A 7,442-nucleotide genomic window follows, 5' to 3' on the forward strand; every position below is an offset into this window, starting at 1 on the left:
TGCTTTCACCTATTCCCTTTCCCTCCCCTCTAAAGATCCCTTCCTTGAGCTCTCCCCTCTCCCTATGCCACTACTATTTCATTTCTTCTGAATTTAGAAGACTTTTATAGTCTGATAAATATATGTATTGTTCCCTCTTAAACCCATTTCCAATAAAAGTAGGTTACCAGAATCACCTTCCTCCTCCCCCATCTAATTCCTCTGTATCAATCCTGTTTCTTGCCCATCTTTTGTGTAAAATAATTATTCTTTTTAGCCCTTTTTAAAGTGGTTTTGCTTTTTAATTCATATCATACTCAGTTTTTTCCCAATATTTCTTATGAGCTATGCAATTCTTAATACAAATCTTAGACATATGTTTCATATATATATATAACGTAAATGGCCTGTCCTTATTGAATCCTTTATAATCAGTCTTTGGTATGTGTCTTGTATTCTCTTGGCTCTTGTATGTAAAATCTTCTATTTAAGTTTGGGGGCTTTTTCCTGTTTTTTCAATGAAGTCTTGAAAGTCTGACAGTGGATGAATTGTCCATTTTTTTCCATTCAGAAGTATGCTTAACTTTACTGGGTATGATATTTTTAGTCAAAGCTCCAGTTCTTTTGCTCTTCAATATATAGTGTTCCAAGATCAGTGATCATTTAATGTCTCCACTTCTAAGTCTTATATGTTCTAATTGCGGTACCATCGTATTTAAATTGTTTTATTCTTGTTGTTTCTGATATTTTATGATTGAACTGGGGGGTTTCAGAATTTGACTATGATATTCCCCTATAAGTTTGCCTCACAGGGTCTCTTTTAAGTGGTGATTGATGGATTTTTTTTCTATTTCTACTTTTCCTTCTTGTTCTAATGCTTTGGTACACTTTTCTTTAATTATTTCTTTTATTATCTTATCAAGATTCTTTTTATGATGATAACTTTCAGTTAGTTCAATTGTTTTTATATTTTCTTTTCTTGATCTCTTCTCCAAATATGTTGTTTTTCTTAGAAGATGTTCCACTTTCTCTTCTGCATTTTCATTATTCATATCTTGTTTAATTATTTCTTGATCTCTTATTATATTTTGGGGTTTCTTTACTTCAATATCCTCCTCTGAAGATAAACCCTGTCTTTCTCTGTTCCCAGAATAGCTTTATATGGTTGGATTCTCCTTTGCCTTTGCAATTTTTTGTGTGGTAATAGCTTAATTTTTGTAATCACCTCTAGCCCTGGGGGTAGGGAGATGGGCCTCTTGCCCCAGATCTTCAGTTCTCCCCTCAAGCCTGGAACCAAAACCAAATCTCCAACCTCCTGTAAGTGCCCACAGCCAGGGACTTTCTGACCCTCTACTTCTACACTCACTGGGTGCATGCTTGTTCTTTCTCAGATTCCACTGCTCTTCACAGCACAGCTGGGTCTGGTGTTTCTTGTCAGCAGAGGTTATCTCAATCTTCCTGGGCTAAGATGCCCTACCCCCTCACTATGGGAGAGAGAGTGAGTTCCTGTGGCTGGGCATGAGGCAGCCTCTCAAACCAACTGACCCCAGGACTTGTTGCTTGTTGTTAAAGTGGACCCAAGACTGGTGGTGTTTACTCTTCCTGGGGGCAAACTTTGTCCTGGGATTTTTCTTCTGATCTTCTCAAATTGTCCCAGATATTTTATCTCTTTTGTGGGGAAAAATCTTGAGAACTTGAAATTTTCTGACCTAATCCATCAACTTACCCTAGCATGTAATTCTTAAAGACTTTTCCCACATTATTTCATTCACTGTCTTTTCAAGGACAATGTCTTTCAAATGCTAATGTCACACCAATTCAGTTCAGAGTATTTGATTTTGAAACACTAAAATTTGGGTTTAAATCTTTCTCACATTTATTAGCTATGTGGTCCCAGATAAAAAATTTAAGTTCTCTGAGACTTAGTTACCTCATCTGTATAATAGGAATAATAATACAAAGGGGTATCATAAGAATTATGTAGCATATGTAACCATTTGCAATAAGGATTCTGAAACCATGTTGAATCCTGTGGACTGATTCCAAGATGACCAGTTTCTCATTTCATCTTGCTGCTATTACCTTTGCTTTCTCCAGAAAAATCCCCAACATACTCCTGGCATAGCTCATGTTTATGCACTTTCCCAAAAGAAAGTAAAAGGTTTCTTCATTTTCCATACAAGTTATATTGCAGACAAGACAGTATTGCTTTCTACTCACTGCAATAGCATAAGAAGCAAAGGACTCTGAAAAGTGGAGTCAAGATTGCAGAGTAGAGAAGCACTCAGCTGAGCTCTCCAAAATACCCCTCCAAACAACTCTAAAATAGCATCTCAAATAAAATTCTGCAATGGCAAAACCAACGAAAGGTTGGGTAAAATAACTTTGCAGCCCAAGATATTTATGAGGTGGGCAAGATCACTCAGTCTCACCAGGATGACTGTGGGCCCCAAGAGCACAGTAAAGGAAGCATACACTATTCATTGGAGGCAGCTCCATTAACAGCAGCAGTAGCAGCAGCTCTAAGAGTTTGCAGTCCATGTATAGTGTCTGTAGGGGGGAGGATCAGACAAGTGGTAGAAAGGAGTTTTCAGGGGACCCCTTGCTTTCACTGGGTTCAGGACCCTCTTGCATTACTCATACACAGTTACAGGTTGCAGCCCTCAGGCCAAAAGGAGTGATGCTACTTGCTGGAACAAGAGATCATGTGGAAGGACGTGTTTGTGATTTCTTGTGGCAGAGTAAGGTCCCTTGTCTCAATTTCAATGCAAAGAAAGTCACTAGCAATAGCAGCTGCAAGAGAGTAGGGGACCTTGTCACAATCTCAGGAGGAATGCTAGCACTAGTGACTACAGGGGAACTAGTTTCCTTCCTGGATAAAAACCAGAGCACAAATCAGGAAAGTGATGACCACACCTCTCCTTATATAAAACCACCTTTGAAGAACTAAAAATCTACAGACTTCCAAAAATTGCTCTCAAATCATCAGCAAGACAGGCCTGTAAAATAAAAAGTAAAAAAAATAGAGAAGAAAACCAGCAAATAACAAAATGGAATCTGACCATAACAGGTTACAATGGGGACAGGGAAGATCAAGACCCAGACACAGAAGAAGATAACAAAGTAAAAGCAGCTATAAATAAAGCCTCAAAGGAAAAAAAGAACAGGAATTGGATATAAAACTCAAAAAGAATTTCTGGAAGAACTCAAAAAGGGTTGTAAATGTCAAACAAGAGAGGTAGAGGAAAACTGAGGCAGAGGGGAATGAGAGTTAGTCAAGAAAAATTGTGAAAAAAGTCAACAAATTGTTTTCTTTAAAAGAGGCACAAAAATACCAAAAAAAATTAACACTATAAAAAAGCAGAATTTGCATAATGGTTAATAGAGGCACAAAAATCCATTAAAGAGAAAAATGTCAGGGGGGCTAGGTGGCACAGTGAGTAAGAGTGCTGGCCCCAGAGTCAGGAGGACCAAGGATCGGTTCTGGCCTCAGATACTCAACACCCACACAAAAAAAGAACTGACTGTGTAACTCTGGGCAAGTTACTTAACCCCATTTGCTTAAAAAAAGAGAAAAATATCTTAAAAGGTAGAATTGACCCAATGGAAAATAAGGTACAAAAATTTACTGGACTAAAGAATTCCCTAAGAAATAAAATTGGCCAAATCAAAAAAGAGGTACAATAGCTCACTGAAGAAAATAATTCCTTAAAAATTCAAATCAGGCAACTGGGAGCTATTGACTCCATTAACATCAAGAAATAACAAAACAAAATCAAAAGATAAAAAGAAGAAAATGGGGAAAAACTGATCTGGAAAATACCTTGAGGAAAGAGAATTAAAGAATTACTGGACTACCTGAAAGCCATGATAAAAAACAAAAGCCTAGACATCATATTTCAACAAAACATCAAGGAAAACTGTCCCAATATCTTGGATCAGAGGGCAAAATAGAAATTGAAAGAATACAGCAATCATCTCTTGAAAGAGATCCCAAAATGAAAAGCTCCAGGAAAATTAGAGCCAGATACCAGAGCACCCCAGGTCAAGGAGAAAATATTGTAAGCAACCAAAAAGAAATAATTAAAATATCATGGAGCAGATTCAGGATCACAAATGATTTAGCAGCTTCCATGTTAAAGTATCAGAGATCTTGGTACATGATATTCCAGAAAACGAAGAAGCTAGGACTATGACCAAGAATAACCTACCCAGAAAACCTGAAAACCTGTAAGGCCATCTTTGAAACAATGGGTTCAATATGATCCCATAAATGGGCGCTCTTTGTCTTAGCAGAATTGTTCAAGCACCCTTATAAGGGTGACTTATAAGAGGCTTAGGCTAAGAGTATTATTTCATGTTTCAATCCTCTTTTTCTATTCTACTGTGTAGATGGAAGTGCTAATTTTATTTGATGTTGGTTAAATTCAGAATAAAAATTCTGCAAAAATAGAGAAGTATATCAAGAGACAAAACAGCTGCAAAACATACAGAAGCAAAGGAACCTAGCAATTTGGTGTTCAATAAACCTAATGATCCTACCCTCTAGGGTAAAGAATTCCTTTGGACAAAAACTACAAGGACTGAAAAGGAGTCTGCCAGAAATTGGGTTTAGATCAGTATCTCAATGCAAATCTCAGAATAAAATCCAAATGACTGTGTAACTAAGATTAAAGGTCATATCATAAAGAAACGAGAGGAACAAGGAGAAATTGTTTTACATATCTGTTGTTAAAGGAAGAATTTATGGCCCAAAAAGGAATAAAGATTAAAGAAGGAAAAAATGGATAATTTTAATTACATAAAATTTTAAAGTTTTTCACAAAATTCAATGAAATTAAAATTAAGAAGGAAAGCCATTAACTGGGAAAACAACTGCAGCAAATTTGTCTGATAAAATGCACATGCATATATACCTATATATACATGTATGTGTGTAAACACACATATGAATATGCCTGTATGTGCTTGTGCCTTCATATACATATATATGTATATATGAATGTAAACCCGGGCTCAAAGAATCTCTCTATTGGTGGAGATCAATGTCCTGTGCCTACACAAGGGGCTGGGCAGAGTTGGTGAGACTGGGAAAGAAGAGAGATCCTGACTCTTCTAGTTTCCAGTTTTAAGAGAGAAGATGCATAATGTTAACCTTTCTTCAAATCTCTGAAGGGAAAAAAGCTGACATGGAAGGAGCTGGATGTCTCTATCATATCTCTATCCCCAGCTTGATAGAGTAGAGACTTTGGAGAATTTTCCCTCAGGTGAGATCTAAGGTGTTCTGTCTCTTGGTTGAGCTAAGATATTTCATTCCCAATGGGAGAGCTCCTTCAATTTATTTACTCGGGACACAATGAAGTAACTTTGGAATCTCATGAAGACATTACAAAACAATAAGTGTGATGTCATTTCTTCAGAATCAATCTGTCTGCTAATGTAGTATATGTTCAAATTAGAATCAATTCCATTCGACAAAAATAGAATACTAAAAACTTCAAAGTGGTACTAAATATATGGACACTTTGACCATATCTGCAGTTTGTGCAGAGACCTAAAGGGTGATAGTCAGGCAGTGCCAATAAATGGACTGAAAGCACTAGTTTTCCAGTCACGAAAGTCTCCTATGTGACATTTGATTCTGAGGATTCCTCAGTATCACTGGAGTGGAAGAAGTGGCTGAGATAGACTCAGCAAAAGGACAGGCATATATTTAGTCCATTTGTGGTATCTCAGGTGTGTTCAAGGAGAAATTCACAAGATCTGTCTTATCAACTCTCAACCTTATCAGAAAAAAATCTAGAAAAAACCCTTTGTCTATGATGAGTGACCCTAGAGATGATTTCAAAAATTTGTTGGTGAATGGTAGCATCATAGAGTCCAAGAACCAAATGCATAACTAATGATGACTAACAAAGAAGACTGGAAAGATGTCCATGTATTTTAAGGTGTCAAAAGATCTTTGTTGAGATTATAGCACAGTTACACTTCTAATGCTCCTTTCTACTTTATATAATAGTTTACAATTCTTGCTATAGTGCATAGCGTAGTAATTATCAGAACTAAAAGTTATCTTCATTTTAAAATAAGTAATAACCTACCATATTTTAAAAAGAAAGAATTATACAATATAAAAATACAGCAATAGATAAATATTAAAATCTATAGTTCTACAAAATAAATTTCTAATTCCGTATTACATTAAACTTTAAAGAAAAAAAAAACAAAGTAAGCTTTTAGACAGAAGAAATATTTTCAATTTTTTTGTTTTAATGTTGATATAGCTATTATTCATAATTCACTTTTTAATGGTCTTCTTTATAAAGAGAAAACTGCTAGCCAGTAGGTTGACTGCTGCAATCAGATAAATGATGGCATTGTACTTTGAAGAACAGAACTAAAGCAAAACAATACACCAAACCATGAGATGAAGGTGCCTTTGATTGCCTGTTAGGCAACCAGTGGTTTTCTGTATTGAGCTTGCATTCTGGTGACTTCCATATTGCTATAGCAGAGGCAGATAAAGATAAGACTGCTTTCATCTGTTGAATTTTGATTCCCTGAAGATATGCTCCAAGGTAGCTCAGTAGTACCTGTCCTCTTATAAAGACTGAAGGAGAAGAGTTCATGGAGACAAGAACTTAACTGCAAGTGTTGATATACCTGGATGGGATCATTGTCTTTGGGAAGTCCCTGGAAAAAATATGATGAAAGACTAAAGAAAGTGTTTGATAGGCTAGAAGAAAATAGTCTAAAATTGATTTTAAAAGGGTCAGTTTTGTAGAACCTCTGTGAATTATGAGAGTCACATGTCATCACAACAGAGTACTATTCTTTGTCTTTAGAAGATAGAAATGTTCATGACCTGGTCACATGCAAAGAATCTCTAAGACATAAGGACTTTTCTTAGATTTAGTAGCCATTATCATAAACTTTTTTTAAAAAAGAAAACAATTTTGTTGCTATTATTAAACTACCAGATGACCAAACTTAAGCATCTGTTACTGAATAGGTATAGAAGCAGAAAGACAACTGCAGAGTTGTCTGAAAACAAGAGAAGCCCTTTGGAGATCATTGAACAGAGATATGAACAAGCTTTCAAAAATTTGGCTGATTCTTTACACTTATCTTAACATTTGGTCTTTGCAAGGCTTTGGTCCCTTGGCAGCTGAAGGGCTTTGAAGACATCCCATAACCCAAGAATGATGGACACATGGAACAAACTGTATTTACCACCCATATTTTTGCCTTGTTGTTGAGTCATGTTCAATTCTTTGTGTCCCCATTTGGAGTTTTCTGCGCAAAGATATTGGAGTGGTTTTCCACTTCCTTCTACAGCTCATTTTTACAGATGAGGAAATTGAGACAAATAGGCATTAAGTGACTTGCCCAGGGTCACACAGCTAGTAAGAGTCTGAGGCCCAATTTGAACTCATGAAGATGAGTTTTTCTTATTCCAAGCC

Source organism: Petaurus breviceps, unplaced genomic scaffold, assembly GCF_028583685.1.
Source record: "Petaurus breviceps papuanus isolate PSGF00001 unplaced genomic scaffold, PetGlider_PUasm1.0 567, whole genome shotgun sequence".
In the NCBI taxonomy this organism is placed as follows: Eukaryota; Metazoa; Chordata; class Mammalia; order Diprotodontia; family Petauridae; genus Petaurus; species Petaurus breviceps.